This window comes from Nematolebias whitei, chromosome 15 (assembly GCF_014905685.2).
Source record: "Nematolebias whitei isolate Nwh7 chromosome 15, NemWhi1, whole genome shotgun sequence".
In the NCBI taxonomy this organism is placed as follows: Eukaryota; Metazoa; Chordata; class Actinopteri; order Cyprinodontiformes; family Rivulidae; genus Nematolebias; species Nematolebias whitei.
In genome coordinates this window covers 17,982,162-17,999,186 of record NC_056512.1, presented here as the reverse complement: position 1 = coordinate 17,999,186, position 17,025 = coordinate 17,982,162, and the positions used below count along the sequence as shown (strand labels likewise).

The 17,025-nt window shown below is 43.1% G+C and overlaps 1 protein-coding gene across 1 annotated transcript in view; it reads left to right on the top strand.

The window, feature by feature from the left end:
* Positions 1–1,214: 1,214 nt before the first annotated feature.
* plppr2a (phospholipid phosphatase related 2a) overlaps positions 1,215–17,025 on the top strand; it is a 129,596-nt gene continuing 113,785 nt past the window's right edge. Inside the window, exon 1 of the mRNA XM_037689421.1 lies at positions 1,215–1,529. The gene's annotated coding sequence lies outside the window, so the exon portion shown is untranslated. The remainder of the gene's footprint in view (positions 1,530–17,025) is intronic.

Below are 17,025 nucleotides of genomic sequence, written 5' to 3'. Positions count from 1 at the left end.
AAATAAATAAAATGAAAAAGGATATGAAACAATATTTTCTTGAATGATTTCACACTAAGCTTATATTCTTGTTTTTCTTTGTGTAAAGACTGATAAAAGTCAACTTTTAAGCTCAGCCACTGAATGCGCTCTGCACTGGGCGCCTCCCTAGGAAGGTTTTTCGGGCATGTCTAACTGGGAGGAGACCCCAGGAAGACCCAGGACACGCTGGAGAGATTATGTCTCTTGATTGGCCTGGGAACACTTTGGAATCCTCCCAGAAGACCTGGAAGAGGTGGCTGTAGAAAGAGATGTCTGGGCCTCCCTGCTCAAGCTGCTGCCCCCGTGACCTGACTTCGGTATAAGCGGAAGATAATGGACGGATGGATGGATGTCTTTATGTACATGTATTTCATGCTTACAAGGTCTGTGCTGTTGGACTAGCAATTATTCTGGTCAGTGCAAGCACAGAACTGTAAATGGGTCTTTTCAGTTGGGTGTTCTTAAAAAGAAATATGATTCACTGTTCTCGATAAAGCATCACCTCAGCCCTCTGATACAGTTTATAATAACTCTAAATATACCCAGAAGTTTTATTGTGGAGGGGATGTATTGTTCAATTAAGTTGTGCCATATTGTGATCTGTATACCAGAAATATCTCCCCAAGCTGTTCCATGAAAATAATTTATTTTCCTACACATCTCAAAACTTTTTCATCTTTTGTGGACATACGATATTTGAACTGGATGAAAACAACTACAGTCCATCTACAGTGTCAAACCTTTCATGTAATCCTCTCTGTGGTAACAAGTCTGACCTGTGCTGGTACAAGTGTTCCCACAATGCTGTATCAGTAGCCAAGTATCACTAACCCACTTCCAGAGCAAGCAGCACCGTAGGCATCCAGCAGAGCAATGGCTATTCAAAACACACACATGCTCAACCTTCTTTTGCACATTTCTCCAGCGTATATATGCCGCAGAATTCTTTCATCATGTTCATCATGTTGTTCAGGTCCAAAGGAATGGAAAGAAAAGAGGGAATGGATGGAGAGATGGAGAAAGGGAAGGAAAACAAGCTTTGAATACAAATGAGCTGACACACATAATGTGCACCCTCCCTTCCTCCCCGTCGCCCTGCTCTCAATCACTGTCTCTCTCACACACTTTCTTCCCTCACATATTCTTGCACTCTTTCCCTCTGCTCACTGTCCTCTCGATGGATCGATGGCGCTCAGGAGGTGATTTCAGCCACTTGATTTATTAGTCATTGCTGGTTGTTGGAACAAGGTTATTAAAAGGAGGCTAAGCGCATAGACCGTTTGGCGACAGAATCACTGCGCTTCTGCCTCTGTGACCGCTCTCTCACGCTTCACTTTGGATCAGGAGGAGGCTGAGGAGAGGAAGGAAGAGCAGGATAAACAAATAAGGGACAGACTGCTAGGTGGAAAGACAATTTCATTCCACTTTATCATCTTTTGTTCTGCCACGGCCAGCATGTAAAAATCTGGTGTTGCGGTAACCAACAGCTTGGCTAAAGGGTATCCAAGGTAAGGAAACAGAGAATACTGAATCATAATAGATTTTTCTCTTTTCTTTTCTTTTTCTTTTTTACCCATAATAGGATATATTCTGCACCATGGGTGCTGTGGGAGAACTCATTTTTTTAAGTTACTGTTTTGCATTTTTCTACCCATGAAGGATTTGCTGTCACGACATAAAGGATCTTAATTTTTCCCAAAATCTTTCCAAGTGTGCCCATCAGTGCATCCTAGGGTTGTCTCTCGGGTGTTATGTGTCATTCTGGGGTATTCCCCAAGCAGAAGTCCTAATTATCCAGCAGAGGATTAATCCTATTATAGCTTTTTATCTCAACCTTTGCTATGTTCTTTTATCAGTAAGAAATGCTTGCTTTATCCCCAGCAGAGTAAAATCTTTAGACTGTCTCACTGTAGCTCAACTTCAAAGTTAGTTAAGATTAAAAAATATATATATATTTCAAGTTCAAGTTCAAGTAGGTTTATTGCCAATTTACCACATGTGGTACATGAGGTGGAACAAACTTATGTAAACCGGGTGCCAGTAACATCCAACAATAGCAAAAATATAAAGTGTAAAAAGAAAACATTATATAAACATCTAAGATATATACTAAGATGTATACGAAATGAACGCCAAATGGTACGTTAAAAGGTCCAAGATATAAACTAAACACTAGTAATGCAAAACAATATGGCGTAACAACAGCAGCCCAAACATGAGTCTGTGTGAGCAGATGGGTATGAATGAATATGAATGAATACAGCAGCATGAAATAATTAGCAGTATGAGATCAGCAGCATGGATAATCAGCACCATGTATCACCAGTCAAAGTGCCATTACAGTGATTTTTTTTTTTCTAACAGTGATAATCATTGTTAGGGATTTATGAGTCTTACAGCTTCAGGGTGGAAGCTGTTCCTCAGTCTCATGGCTCTACACGCAATGCTCTGCAACCTTCTGCCTGAGAGGAGCGGGGCAAAAAGTGTGTGTGCTGTGTGAGTGAGGTCTTTCATGACACAGGTGGCACTCTTCCTGCATAGATATCTGTAATGGTGTGGAGGCTGACTCCAACAGTTTTCTGTGCCTTCACCACTCTCTGCAGAGCTTTCCTTTCTGCAGCTGTGCAGCCTCCATGCCACACATTGATGCTGGAGCACAGGATGCTCTCCACGGCACACCTATAGAAGGAGTTAGCTCCATCTGAAATGCACAACCATCTCCTTTGTCTTCTTCACATTGATGTAAAGGTTGCTCTTTCTGCACCAGCTCTCCAAATATTCTACCTCCTGCCTGTAGTCGGACTTCTCATTGTTTGTAATGCATCTAACCACTACTGTAGCATATGCAAACTTTACAATATGACAGCCTGGATGAGTAGGTATGCACTCATATGTGAGCAGAGTGAACAGGAGGGGGCTCAACACACATCCCTGAGAGGAGCCAGTGCTGAGGGTTATGGTGGAGGAGGAGAAGTTATGGATTCTCACATAATGTAGTCTGTTGTTTAAGAAGTCTAGAATCCAGTTGAATAGAGAGGGGCTTAGTCCTAGTGTGAGTAGTTTGTCCATCGGGGTCTGGGGAATCATAGTGTGGAAGGCAGATGTAAAGTTCCCAAAGAGCATATGGATGTATGAGTCCTTCTGCTCCAGGTGGGTGAGAGCAGTGGGATCCACAGATGAGCTGGCGTCCTCTGTTGATCGATTCTTGTGGTATGCATACTGGTGAGGGTCCTCGCTGATGTCAATGGTATCTTTGATATGAACCATGACCAGTCTTTCGAAGCATTTACCAACTATCGAGGTGAGGGCTGCTGGCCAGTAGCCATTCAGACCATTCACAGCAGAGCTCTTAGGAACTGGGATGATGGTGGTATCTTTAGACAAATGGGAACAGTTACCAGTGTGAGGGAAGAGTTAATGATGTTGGCCAGCACCTCGCAGAGCTGATTGGCACAGTCTTTCAGCACCATCCCCAGGATGTTGTCTGGGCCAGTTGCTTTGTGAGGATTAATCCTCCTGATGGTACTCCTTACTTCTGCTGAGGTCACACTTGGAACTCCTCTTCCTGTGGTGAGGTGCGTCTGGTGCTGGGTGGTCTATTCAGGTCTTCAGTGCAAGCATAGAACCTGTTAAGAGCATCAGGCAGTGATGGGTCCCTAGGGCATTGTGTACCCCTGCTTTTATAGTCTTATGCATGTAATGCCCCTCCACATGCTCTGTGGGTCATTTGAGGAGAAATGTCCCTGGATCTTTGGTGCATATGTTGCTTTGGCCCTCTTTATACTAGTAGCCAGCTCCTTTCTTGTCCTCCCCAGTTCCTGTGAGTCACCAGACCTGAAGGAAGTAACCCTGTCGTTCAGCATGGTACGGACCTCTTCGTTCAGCCAGGGTTTGTGGTTTGGGTAGCAATTCACAATCTTGGTGGTGGTGACATCATCACTTGTGTGTGTGTGCTTATGAAACATTCATTCAACCTTTATTTAGACAGGTTAATCCCACTGAGCCTCGAGGACTCATTTACGAGAGAGACCTGATTTCAACAACATGCTTGACTAGTTTGTCTATAGAGCTCTTCCACCCATGATAAGTTGGTCATGTGTCATGTAGTTTATTTAACATTACATTAGTACATAGTTGATCATGTAGACGAAGATGAGACCATCACAACAAACAAGACTGAGTTTGAGTCACTGGTAAACTGCACCTCTCACCAAACCTCTTCTTGTGGTTGTTGTCAAACCTTATTCATACCTTGGAGTGGGACCCTGGAACCTGCTTCTGCAGTCAGGGACACATAGAGGTTGGTTTGTAAAGAAGCCAGGCCTAATCTAAAGTATGATTTAGGCAACAGGTTGACATGCTTCAAAAAAGACGATTGGTTATCAGACAATAGACCAAGAGACACGTTTACTTGATGACAGGAGAGCATGCCCCACACGAGAACCATTAGGAAAGCAATACATAGCAAAATAGATGGCTGGCAACTCGATGCTGTGCCAAAAATGTATTCTGATTCTAGAAAGTGAAAAAATATTTACTTTTGCTAATTCAGCATGGCCATGGTAAAGCCAACCATTAAATCTGACTAAACCAATCAATTGACACAAACCATCATAGGTAAACAATGGAATGGCAGGTTTTGCCAAGCATGAAACGACTACTTCACAGATTTTAGAGGAAAATTGATCACAACATCACATCACAATATACTAACAAAAGCCTAATGAAGCAGATGGCCGCTTGTCCTAAGCCTGGTTCTGCTGTACGTTTCTTCCTGCTATGAGGGAGTTTTTCCTTTCCACTGTTGCCCTGTCCTTGCTCAGGATGGGAGACTGCAATGAAATGAAGACTCAGTGTAATCTGCTGGCTACCCTACCCTAACCTATTTTGATAAATAGATTAGATTAGATAAATAATGTTACTAATTGAATTGTTATGTATATGAATGTATTTGTTCAGTGTGCTGAGATGGCTTCAATTGTAACTTGGTGTTAAATACTGAATTGAATTGAATTGAATCAATGTACAAAATGAGGGGCAAATGTATACCTCATGATCTTTTGATGCAACCTGCATGGGCTCTACAATTTTTTGAAGAAATTCTGAAATCTGACAGGTGCAGGGAAAACTTAACTTAAACAATAACAATAAAAAGCTACTAAAAATTAGATGAATTTATCTGTATATTGAGACTGACAGTATTTCTGCTGGAACTGCCTCAGACTGCACAGGGAGTGTCCAGTGTTTCCAATGTACTGCTCAGGATGAGAAACTGCAAACAGATCTTTGGACACTATCTGCTGGCTTCCTTAGATAGATAATCTTTACTAATTGTCATTTTATAATGTATGTAGATGATTCTGTACAGTGACCTGAGAAGAGTTTTGTAAATAAACTGAATTGACAGTAATGGCATAGAGCTTTAAGTGAAATTATTACAAAAAAAAATAAAATAATTCTATGAATGTTGCACAAAAATAAACAATGGTTGACTGACACTTTTCATTTCAACACTGCTGCATAATCCCAATGCTACTGCTGCATGGATGCATATTTAAGCATAAAATGGCATTAGATATGTAAGGCCAGTGCTTGGCAAGGACACACCAAGCGTGACCCAGACTATTGTGCCCATTTAGTCTTTTTGTGTGTGTATTTGTGTGCACAAATGCACTGGGATGCGTTCTGTTTGTCCTGCAGCGATGTGGAGGCCTGCAGAGGCTGTGCAGAGGACATATGGCTGCCTGGGTCTCTGCCCTTTGACCGTAGTCCTCAGATTGTTGGGGCATTCAGACGTCCTGCTAACCCTGATGCTTTGTGTGCATGTGTGTGTGTGACAGTCTACTTTGCCTTCTCTTCTGTTGCTTTTTTTGTTTTTCTCTCCACCATTTTGGTTTTAATTCTCTCATTTTTATCTTAATGGCAGCAGCAATGGTGTGGTTTCCTAAGTCTTCTTGATTGTAATTCATTTTACGTTCTTTTTTTTTTTTTATCTCAGAACTATCCTCTCTGACAGCTAGACTTGATTTAGTTTGATTGATGAATGGACTATCAGATTAGACCTCTTTTCACATGGCCCCTCACACTAACCAGATCAAATCTAGATGGGCTGTTTCTTTTCCTTCACATTGTCACTGGCATGCAAACAAAAGAATCTGGGCGTTATATTCAGAAACTTATAACTAAATGCTACAGTTTGGAGATTATTTAATAGTTTATAAACTTGCCTATCTTGTTAAAAGCTAGTGTTCTATGAATTAGATTTTTTTAACCAAATGTCACACGGTGCGTTGTGTTCATAGTGATATAAACACTATTTTGTAAACGTCTAACCTACCATCATTTTACAGTGTATGATTATTAACATACAAGTTTTATGGATAAGTAAGTGCAAATACTTTATCTGCAGCAGCAGTTAGCTGTAGAACATCCTGTGCATTCTGAAGCCGTTTCAGCAAGAAAACCATACAATCCTAGTTCCAAAATATAAAATAGGACCTTGTTTAAATATAAATAAAACCATAATGTAATATTTTGATGGTGCCACTTTACAGTACGGCTCCCCTTATAGATGGCTAATAAATAGTTTATAGATATGTTATTAATTCATCTATATACACTTTCTAAATCCTTAATAACTACTTATTATGCATTCATTAAGGGTGAGAAACAGACAAACTGACCCGTTTGTTGCCAAATAGTGAGCAAAATCTGCCACCTATATATTTTATCTAGAGTTGTTATATTAAACATTTCAGACAAAGTTACTACCCTGTAAGCACAATAAGCATTTGTAAACCTATTTCTTTGGTATATAATATTGTAGTTTATCACAACATTGTAAGTATATACAACTAATATATCATAAAAAATAGGTTTACAAATGCTTATTGTGCTTACAAGGTTGTAACTTAGTCTGAAATGTTTAATATAACAGCTCTAGACGAAATAAATAGGTGAACAGATTTTGCTCACTATTTGGCATCAAACTGGTCAGTTTGTCCCACTGTCATCCTAATTAATTCATAATAAACAATTACTAATGATTTATAAAGTGTTTATAGATTAATTAATAACGTATCTTTAAAGTATTTATTACCCATCTATAAGGGGAGCCTTATTGTAAAGTGGTACCAAAAAAACTAACTGTTTTTGTATAAATTTTAAATTTTATGGACCCAGAATGGAAGAAGCAGATAAAGATAATGAATAAATTGATAGATGGCAGTAACATATCTCAAACAATTTGGGACATATGAAACAAAAAGCTGGTAAAGTGGAACAAATAAGGAACCTCTAGAAGAGCATCTCAAAATGAATTAGGTTAACTAGCAACAGGTCAGTTGGAGAACTAAGTATAAAAAGATCATTTTAGAGAAGCTGAATCTCTCTGAAGTAAACATGGGCAGAGCTTCACGAGTTTGTGAAAAACTGCAACAATTTCACAATAATGTTTCTCAATGAGAAATTGAAAAGGCATCCCATTCCCCTCAGTTCATATAATAAAACTATTTGAATAATGTGGAGAAATCTCTCTGCACACAGGACAAGGCTAAAAGTCAATATGGGATGTTGGTGATATTTGAGCCCTCAGGCAGCACAGCATTGAAAACAGGTCTGATTCTGTCTGAATGCACACAAAGACTCAGAGGTTAAAGGTGAGCTTGTATGTGAAGGTTGACTTCTTCAAGTCTTCTGCTCTACACATGTGGGCTGTGGTAGCCCAGTGGTCAGTGCCTGCACCAAGAAGGGCAACCAGCATAAAACAATTGCTGAATCCTCATGCGAGTTCTCTCACTGTGGCAACTCCTAAAGAAAGGAGCAGAAAAAAAAGTTAATAAATTAGATCATTAATGTGGGGGGCGATTGCAGAGTTGGGTACAATGTTGGTGGACAGTCACATAAATAATGTACACGGCCTAGAACGTTGGTTACGTACTGTAACCCCAGATTCTATGAGTATAGGCGTAGCCCTTTAAGAGTGGTTGCTCGTGGGTTTATCCCGTCATGCAAAGCATCGCACTGAAAAAATTTAGTCCACGCCCACCTGTTGTGTGGGCCCCACCTGGTCTGTATAAATTACGTTAAGAGCGGGTAATCAGCTCCCAAATAGCGTTTTCTTCAGCCATTTAGGAGCCAGTGAGGCCCGATGCTTAAAGGGCTACGCCTATGCTCATAGAATCTGGGGTTACAGTACGTAACCAACGTTCTATTTCGTATAGGCTTCGCCCTTTAAGAGCTGTCGCTGGTGGGTTAAGGGCGAAGAAGATGTAATCTCCGCCTCACTGGGTCCATTCGAACACCATAAGAAGCACCCGCTTGCCCAAAAACAACATCTTGTCACTCAGCTCTCCATGTGCATAAATACGCATTGCATAATTACGCGCACCATGCAAAGACGCACACTGCGTAATTTACGCGTTCTGAGTGCATGAACGCCCCGGAAAGGTTTTCAACAGAAAAGAGGAGAGGCTGAAAAAGGCTGTGAACAGAGCAGATCCACGGCTCTTCAATATGAACAGATTAATAATAAATGAAGTGATTATTAATCAAATGAACTGATTGATGACAGAAGTCATGAACTGATTAATAATCATAGAACAAGAACAACAGTCACAACCTGTGACTGATAACAACATCTCACACTGTAAATGCATACAGTCAAATGTGAGTTTAAATGAGACTCCATGAAACAATAATATTCATTCTGTTAAGGCACTAAGGACAGAATGTGTCATGGAACGAGCCGTCACATCACGTAAATAGAAGCGAATAAATTAACAGGATGTTGACCAGGCGATCGCAGTGCAAATATCCTGCATTGACATACCATTATGCAAAGCAGTCGAAGATGCGATACTTCTGGTCGAGTGCGCCCTGAGGTTGTCAGGAGGCTCTAAATCTGATGCTCTGTAGGCTTCAGAAATGGCCTCACACAGCCAGTGTGACAGGCGCTGGGTGGATAACGGGCGACCTGCAGATGCGTCTCTATAATGCACAAACAAATGTTGAGTCTGACGCAATGCCGTCGTGCGTGTTACGTAACACGTCAACGCACGTACAGGGCAGAGAAGATGGAAAGATGCTTCTTCTTCTGATTGTGGGGAGGAGGGAAAAAATCCCTCCAACAATATTGCTCTTGATTTAAAAGAGCTCGTGATGTTTTAGGCATAAACGCTGGATTAGGCCTCAGCTCAGCTGAGCTGCCGTCAGCCTGAATTCTGAGGCATGACGGAGCGACTTAGAGGGCAGATAAATCGCTTACCATCTTAACGGATGTTAAAGCCAACAGCAGGGCTGTTTTAAGAGACAAGAATTTACTCGGAACCTGATCTAGTGGCTCGAGTGGAGCTTTGATCAGGGCTCGCAGGACCAGCGTTAAATCCCACTGTAGAGCAAGTGGGCGCGAAACATGTCTGCGTCTCTGTACACCTTTTAAAAAACGCTTAATCAGCGGATGATTTAAAGCTGTTCTGTCCCCGAAACCTTTGTGACAAGAAGAGATAGCTGCAGCGTACGTTTTAATCGTGCTGAATGCCAGATTTCTGTCCATCAGCTGCTGCAGAAAGGACAGCATGCCACCTAGTGGACATGAGGTGGCCTCTACACCTTTCTCCGTACAGCAGCACCAAAAAGCTGTCCACTTTGATGTGTACAGCGCTGTGGTAGATGCAGCACATGAATCCTGGATTGTACGCACTACATCTTGAGAGAGACCTATCCTCTCTAAGCGGATCCGCTCTGTGGCCAGACCCAAAGATGACCGCCTATTTCTGGATAACTCCTGATCGCTCCTCCCACCTGGAGGAGAGCATCCTCCCTCCACGGCAGTTTCCATGGACGCCCCGATAACAGGCGTCGTAGAACTGGGAACCATGGGGCGTTCACCCGCTCGGGAGCCACCAGGAGGTCTGCCAGTCCCTCCTCCTGAACTCGGGTCAGAAACGGTGATATCAAAGGGAGTGGGGGAAGTGAGTAAAGAAGCATTTTGGGCCACGGGCTGTGAGTCAACGGGTCCACCCTAGCGGTGGTTCGTCCCGTGGGCTCAGTGAGAACCATAGTTAACATTGAGCATTCGCTCATGTTGCAAACAGGTCCACGGCCGCTTTGCTAAATTTCTGCCACGTCTGAGCCATCAGCTCTGGATGGAGGGTCCAGTCCCCGTGACGCGGACCGTCCTTGGACATCACATCCGCCCTTCTGTTCAGAACACCAGGGATGTACACTGCTCTGATGGAGAGCAGATTTTGGTGTGCCCAACATAGCAGCTGTCTTCAAATGTGTAACATTTGGGCTCAGCGTACACCTCCCCTGCCGGTTTATGTATGCAACAGTCACTTGCTGTCTGTGTGAATCAACACATTATGATTCCGCAGCACAGTGGCAAAGTGTTGAATCACATTCAAAACCGTGCAACACTCCAAAAACATTTATATGGCCATTTATGTGGCCACAGCGCCCCCATAGCTCAAGAAATGCATGTGCCTCTGTGAAGTCTGACACATGTGACGTAAGTCTGCTGACGTAAACAGCTGTTATCACTCTGCCGGTTTCACGTGAGTTGCATTGCTGCCACCTGTCTGGAAATGCGGGTCAGCAACAACAGATCGTCCCGATAAAGCAGAATTCTCCGCCCTTCACAATATTAGACACAGTTATAGACCCGCAAGGTAGATATATAATATTAAAATTATCCATACTCAGTCAAAAATATTGTATTGTTAGCTTATATGGGCCAAATGTGGACGATGCTGCTTTTTTTCATGATCTCTTCTCTACTCTATCAAATCACATGGATTGCTCGCTGGTACTGGGAGGTGATCTTAACTTTGGTCTAGATAACAAAATAGACAGGCTGAATGCAGTAGGAGCTCAACGCAGTTGGCAATCCATAAATGTAGTTAAACAGTACATGAGTGATTATGGACTCTGCGATGCATGGCGGTCTCTTCACCCTAATAGTAAAGAGTATTCTTTCTTTTCACATGTGCATCACTCTTACTCTCGTTTGGATTATTTTATAATCAGCAACTCATTGCTGACCAACATTTCAGACACTAAGATACACCCTATTGCTGTCAGTGATCATGCACCAGTTACTTTAAATTTAGATAATAAGAAAGAAATCCCAAAAAGTATAAACTGGAGATTAAATACCTCACTGCTTATGGATGAAGAATTTATACAATACTTTAAAAATGAATGGACATCGTATTTAGAGTTTAATGACTTGCCAGGTACATCAGCGTGTACACTCTGGGAGGCTGGGAAAACAGTTATGAGAGGGAAAATAATATCCTACGCAACAAACAAAAAGAAAAAAGAAAATAAACGTATTGAGGATTTAGAGAAATCTATCAAATTATTAGAAAGTTTACAAGGAGAGGAAACACAGACAAAACTACGCAAGATAAAATTAGAACTAAATGAATGTATTGACAAAAAAAACAAATTCTTAGTACAAAGACTTCGCTTGGAACATTTTGAACACAGTAATAAATCCGGTAGCTTTTTAGCTAATCAACTCAAATTAAATAAAGAAAAAACGTCTATATATGGTATTAAAGACACAAATGGTAACATAACTTATGACGAGGAAAAAGTAAATAGTGTTTTTAGAGATTTCTATAAAACTCTATATACTCCACAAATAAACCCAACAGATGAAGATATTAATCAATTCTTGGAGAGAGTAATACTTCCAAAACTAGACAGTAGTCAATCTTCAGAATTAGACTCACCATTAACTTCAGATGAGCTCCGTGAAGCCATTAAAAACATGCCTAATAAGAAATCTCCAGGCCCAGATGGATATCCAGCAGAATTTTATAAAGAGTTCTGGAACATCCTGGAACCAATATTTCACAGAATGCTACATGAGTCAGAAGAAAATGGCAGGTTTCCAACACATATGAACTCAGCCAACATTAGTCTACTATTAAAACCAGGCAAAGACCCAGTACTACCTACCAGTTATCGCCCCATCTCTCTTATTAATGTAGATGTTAAAATAATTAGTAAAGTCCTCTCTAAAAGATTAGAGAAAATAATTCCTCTCATTATTCATCCTGACCAAACTGGATTCATAAAAGGAAGACACTCAACCACAAATACAGGGAGATTATATAATTTAATAGAGTATTCATATAGTAAAAATATTGAAACAGCTATTTTGTCTTTGGACGCAGAAAAAGCATTTGATAGGGTAAACTGGAAATTTTTATTTTCTACATTGAGTAAATTTGGTTTTGGGGACCATTTCATTAATTGGTTAAAAATATTATATAACTCACCAAGAGCATGTGTCAGGACAAATAATCAAATATCTTCAAGCTTCTGTTTACAGAGGGGGACCAGGCAGGGATGTCCACTTTCACCTGCACTATTTGCTATTTTTATTGAACCTTTAGCAGCAGCAATAAGACAAACTGCTGATATTAAAGGTATACTGTGTAGAAATATAGAACATAAAATTAGTCTTTATGCTGACGATGTCTTACTTTTTCTTCAGAACACAGAAAAGTCAATATCTAATCTTATCGAATTAATAAACTCATTCTCAAAAGTTTCTGATTATTCTATAAATTGGTCAAAATCCACAGCTCTTCCAATAAACTGCGTGTTTAATACTTCTCTCAATGAACGACTACAATCAGGTAACATTACATACTTGGGCATTAATATTTCTCCTAGATTAGAAGACTTAATAAAATTGAATCATATCCCAATTTTAAAGAACATTGAAGATGATCTTACTAGATGGAAATCTCTGCCCATATCACTTATGGGAAGAGTTGCCTCAGTAAAAATGATGGTCCTGCCGAAAATAAACTATTTATTCTCAATGATTCCAAATAAACCTTCAACTGAATGGTTTAAGTCACTGGACTCTTTGATATCTAAATTCCTTTGGAAAAACAAAACTCCACGTATTAGCTTAAAAGCATTACAGAAATCTAAAGATACCGGAGGGTTAGAACTTCCCAACTTCTATCACTACTATTTAGCCAATAGGTTACAATATATCTCAAAGTGGTTAAATCCAAATACATTAGATGAAACTTGGATAGACATAGAACAAACTTTATGCAATAATATTAAGATTTCAGATCTACCGTTTATTAGCACAAATATAAAAAGACATGTTTGCTTTAAAAACATCAATATTAGCTCTTCTCTGACAGCATGGTGGGAGTATTTGAAAATGACAAAATCTTCACTACTCCCCTGTAGACATACACCCATCTGGAACAATCCTGACATCCTACAAGAAAATAATATGTTAAATTTCCCAGGTTGGAGAGTCAAGGGAATTGAACGTCTGGAACACATATATGAAGGTGTAGACTTTATTCCATTTAATAATTTAATAATACAATTTGACATTGAAAATAAATACTTCTTACAATATCAACAAATTAAGTCTATCATAAAAAAGAAATTTAAGCTTAATAAAACTTTGTTAGAAACACCAATATGTGTGTTAGAGTTCCTTAATCTTAAATCCCCCAAATTATTATCTAAAATATACAAGAAATTGTCTAGAATCAATGACTCCATAATGTTACCTGTTGCAAAATGGGAGTCAGATTTATCAATCAATTTTGACCAAAACACCTGGTCTCAAATATGTTTAAGAACATTTAAAATGACTAAAATCTCCAACTTACAATTAATACAGTATAAAGTTCTTTATAGAGTACATTATACAGGTCAGCGAATGTTTCGGATGGGATTTACATCATCTAACAACTGCTCACAGTGCACAGGCAATATTCCTGATGATTATATCCATGCACTCTGGTTCTGCCCACCCGTTCAGAGGTTCTGGGTCCAGGTTTGTGAAGACTTGTCTAAATGTCTGAAATGTAATATTCCACTCTCTCCGTCTGTTTGCTTATTGGCTATCTTGGAAGATGTTACCCTGGAAAAAAATACATGTCGCATGATTTTCACTGCCTTATGCATCGCAAAGAAAACCATACTCCTGAATTGGAAAAATAAAAATAATCTTAGTATTAATCAGTATAAAAATCTGCTGTTAGATCATATTAGTCTTGAAACAGCATCTGCCGACACATTGGATCAATCTCTGTGGGCTCCTTTGATCGGCTCCGTTACATAGTGAGGGTGGGTAGTCTGGGATCTGACCTTGTGGGGCCTTGGGGTTGATGTGGAGGTGGGTGTATGGGTTTGGGGCCCCGGGGGGGTTGCCGGGGGCTGGGCTCTTGGGGGTACCTGGGCAGGGGGGCACTGCTTTCCCTCTGGGGAGGGCCTGGGTGGTTCTGGGGGATGTCTGCTGGTGGCTGCATGCAGGCCCTCAGGTGGTCTATGGCGGCGGTCGTGGGTCACCGGTCTGGTAGCCTGGCTGTGCTGATGTGGGTTCGGGGTGGGCGCGGGGGCTTGGGGTTCTGGGGGCTTGTCGCCCCCGGGCTTGGGCCTGTGGGGTTCGGGGATCTTGGGCTCTGGCGGGCGGGTTGCCGGGCTCTGGGCCGGCTTGCGTTCTGGTGCCCGGTTCTGGGCGGGGGCCTTCGGCTCGCTGGTGGGTTGTGGGTCATGGGCTGGGGGGTTGGGTGTTTGGGGGCGTGACCAGTAGCCCCTAGGAGGGGGTAGTTTGACCCAGCCTAGGTGTCTAGTGTGCTATGTGTTTTGAGAGATGTCCGAATGAGGGGTGGGTGTAGTATTTCTTCTGGAGTGGGGATGGGGTGGATGTCCTTGGGGGCGGCCCGGGACTGTGCATGGCCGGCTGGCTGGCCCCTTTCCTGTGGTGGGGGCTCGATCCCGGTGCTTCCTGGCACTGTCGGCGGTTGGGCGGGCGCTCTTGGCCGGGTCGTCCTGGTGGGGTTTGGCTCCATCTGGTAGCGGGCTGACTGCGATCTGTGGGGGTCCTGGTGGCCCTCGGGTGTGTAGGCTGCTGGTGCAGCTTCTGGCGGCCCTCGGGGTTCTGTCCCTCTCTGGTCTGGAGCTCAGCGGGCCTGACGGTCGGTCCAGATGGAGAGGTGTCTTGGCCTCAATCCCTGGGTGGACCTTGGGGGGCTGGGGGGGGGGGGGGCGGTTGGGTCGGTGGGGGAGCTGACCCCCTGTGGGAGCATTTGCTCTCACAGTTATTTCTCCCCATCCCTCACCATGCACCTCCACCCTCTTCATTTCAATTCCATACATTTAGGGTTGTTTGGGCTCGGGTGTGCTGCAACAATTTTACATCTTTGTTGACCATAGCCACCTGGGACTCAATTTTATTGTACACCTTAGACATTCATTCATAACATCCTCATGACATTCATATATAGGAATTTGAGGTGGGCACATGGCTATGGGTGGTGGGATGACCTTACACTCACCCCCTGTGCCTGTGCTCACAACGGTTGCATTTAGACACTAGGGTTTGGATAGAGTTGGGGTGGAGGGGAAACTGGCACCATGCCAGCCTTTGCTCCTTCTTCTTTCCTTTTTAATGGCACTATACAACAACACACATCAACAGCACATCTAGGGGTGGGGGTGTATGTGTCGGGGTCTTATTTTTAGTTATTTATTTATTTTATTTTATTTTTTTCTCCTCTTCCTACCCACCTAGTTCCCTGACTGCCATTCCGGGGGTGGGGTCCGGGAGAAGGGCAGGCCGTCGGGTGTTGACCAGGACTATGTGGGGGTTCAGGGTCTGGGGGTTGCCATGGGCGGTGCTGGCGCTGTGCTCTCCCTGGGGTTGTTTGGACCCCCTGAGCTTGGCTCTTGGGTGCCATGGTTGGCCCGCTGGCCGGGGTGGCTGCCGGGGCCTGGCGGGCGGTCGGCTGGGGGTGCGTGCTTGGTTGTTGGCGGTGTGTGGGGGTGGTCGGTGGCGTGTCCTCTTCATGGTGGGGGGGTATCCTGTCGGCGGGGCATGGCCTGGGCCGGGTCTGGGGTATTGGCTCTTCTCCACTCAGGAATGAATGGGTTTACCTCCTGGGTTTGGGCATGGGCTGCCCCCTGTAGAGGGCGGGTACATGTCTTGGACCTGGGGGGTATAGAGTGTGTATCGGGAATAAGAATGAAATGTATCGTTATTGTATGTCTTTGAGTGAATGAATGTGAGATTGAGGTTGGGATAGTGTGATTGTGTATGTGTATGAATGGGTATTTGTTAGGCCGAGACTCGGACTGCCCCCTCTTTGATACAACTGGGGTTGCTTGGCATCGCGCCCCTATCGCGCGGCCCCCTGGTGGGGTGTGCCCTTGCCTGCCGGCGCGCTTGGGGCCCTTGGTATCGGGGGCTGGGCGCTTGGGCGTGTGTCGGCTCGGCCTGGTGTCTGCCTGGTGGGGCTCGGGTCCTCTGGCCCTGTCGGGCCTTGGCCTGGGTGGTGTGAGTCCTCGGTGCCCGGGCCTCGGTGCCTGGACCTGGACCTACATCGGTGTGGCGGGTGCCGACGGAGGCCTATGAGTTTGTCGCTGTTGGCCCCGGGGGGTCACTGTATGTAGTTGCTGGTGGGGATCTTCCGGTTCTCCCCTGTGGTCCCTTCTGGGGGGTGGGTGGGTGGTTCGCCCTGTGTGGGTGGCTCTGGGGGCTCCGCGGTCGGGGTCCCTCCTGGGGTCTTGGGCTCTGGTCCCCACTTTTTCGTCTGCCTCTGGTCTTGGGGGTCGGGTCTCTGCTGCTTCACAATTACTAATAAATGTTCTATTAGAGAAGCCTTATACACTTATGCATGCTCACAACCACACACAAATAGAAGCAGGGATGTTTATGTAGGCTTTATATGTAGATATATAGATATGTATGTGAGTGTATATTCATGTGTATGTATGTATGTATGTATGTATATAGGCGTAGGTATGGGTATATATATTTATTGAAACTTACTGCAAAGCCATGAATATTTTAAGTTCTTTATACATATGTATTTTGTTGCTGTGTTTTGTCATGTTCTTTGCAGGTGAACAGACGGTGGCCGGGTGTTTTGACGTGTGCTCTATTTGTATATATTTCTTATATTTTGGAGTCTTACTTTGTCTTTTCTTTTTTCCTATCCT